Below are 1977 nucleotides of genomic sequence, written 5' to 3'. Positions count from 1 at the left end.
CACTAGAGAGAATGCAGGTTTAACACATGAAGCTTTGACTTCACTCTAAAGAACCGGAGGTTGCCTCCTGGTTTCTGCGTGACAAAAACAGTAATTTTATCTCATAGAACATAAAGTATACACGTAACTCCACCTTAAATCATCAGAACCGCTGACTCAGCTAATATGTTCACATTATTTATGACCTTATTGATCGGCTCTGTTTCAACCCACGTCACTGATCTCTAATAACTGCTGAGTGGACGTTTCTATTTTAAACATGGTGTAGACCTTGAGGAATCTGAACTCTTCTTCTGCAGACACCTTCAAAGTTAAGAAGGAAGGGAGGAGGTAGGAAAGGTGTGTAGTAAGGAAAGGAGGAACAATGAAGGAAAGGAGAGGGTAAAGAAATGAGGAAGTATTGAAGGAAGGAGGACTTTAGTGAAAGAAAAGGAGTGGAGATGAAATAAGATTTAGGGAGGGATTGAAGTTGAGAAGGAAAAAGAGGAGGCAGCAAGGGTGAGGAGAAAGGAAGGAAGGAAAGGAAGGAAAAATGAAAGAAATGAGGATGTTAGGAAATGAAAGAGGAGGTACAGAAATTAAATAACATGTTGGGAAAGACAGGAGGAGGGCAAGGAAATGAGGATATATGCAAGGAAAGAAGGGGCTAAGGAAAAGATTAAGGAGGTGGAAGGAAAGGAGGACATTAGGAAGGAAAAGATGAAGGCAAGGAAAGAGGCAGGAAGGCAAAGTGGTAAGGGAGTAAGGAAAGAAGAAGTGGAGAAGGAAAGGAGGATGCAAGAAGGCTAAGTAGTAAGTAAAGGAGGGTAGAGGAAGGAAAGGAGAGGGTAGACATTGGAAGGGAAAGGAGGGTTCTTCTTCTCCGACGTTCTAAACAGTGAATGTAAACAAAACATTTAAAGTCGATGTTTCGATGTGAAGTGGTGACTCAGCAGTTTTCAGTCTCTGACCCACTTACAGCTTCAGGCGTCAACATGCTTTTTTATTTCACTGCATCATGACTCAACAAATAAAAAGGTCTCTCTGAAGAGACGAAGAGTGAAGCCAGAGGGACGAACCTTCAGAGGCGGAAACTGTATCTGCAGATGAATAGAAGCTGAAGAAGTAAAGACAGTTTTAAATACGGAGGCCCTGAGGTCAAACTGCTGCAAAGAGAGAACAAACATGTTATTGTAGATGTCTGATGTTAGCCTAGCTGTTAGCCTTTAGCTTAGCATTAGACCGCCGGTTTTAAAATGATCTGAGTAAATAAACACAGTTAGATGCAAAACAGGCGTTGTGTTAACAGGATGTAGTCGCTGTCAGACGAGAACGATAATACGTTAAAGTTTAGAAACAAAATAAGTTAAAATATGTTTTATTAAAATGTCCACTGAGCCGGCAGCAGTTAACTGATAAGCGCCCGTTGCTTTGGGCGCAGGGCCACCGTATTATAAACGCTCAAAACAACAACAACAACAACAAAAGTCATCAGTACAATACTTAACTGTAATGCATAAAAACATGATTTAAAAACTAAAAACAAATAAACACAAGATTGGATGTAAACAGTCCATCACAATTATTTGGTTGTGTCGACTTTCTGCCACAGACTCTGAAATCTCAGATGTCAAACGATGTAAACGAGTCCTTGAATGCACCACCAACAAATGTGTGTGTATGTGTGTGTATGTGTGTGTGTGTGTGTGTCATAAAGCTGAATGTCTGCTCGTTCTCAGGACCTGGTTGTGTTTTCTGAAGAGATGCAGTGACCAGTGACTAACGACCTCCTCAGTGATATCAACCACATCATTTACGTTTCCGACACAAAGAGAGAAGAAGAAAGTCGAACAGTTAACGTCCTTCTGCTGGATTCACTGGTGGAATGTGACAAAGTACTTTTACTCGAGTACACAGTCAAGGTACTTGTACTTCACTTGAGGACTTTTTTTAGTTACTTTTCAGATGACAGTATATTATTCCCTTCCTGTCCAGTGA

The sequence above is a fragment of the Anarrhichthys ocellatus genome, unplaced genomic scaffold (genome assembly GCF_004355925.1).
Source record: "Anarrhichthys ocellatus isolate YVR2014 unplaced genomic scaffold, GSC_Weel_1.0 scaffold234, whole genome shotgun sequence".
In the NCBI taxonomy this organism is placed as follows: domain Eukaryota; kingdom Metazoa; phylum Chordata; class Actinopteri; order Perciformes; family Anarhichadidae; genus Anarrhichthys; species Anarrhichthys ocellatus.
This window is presented reverse-complemented; position numbering follows the sequence as displayed.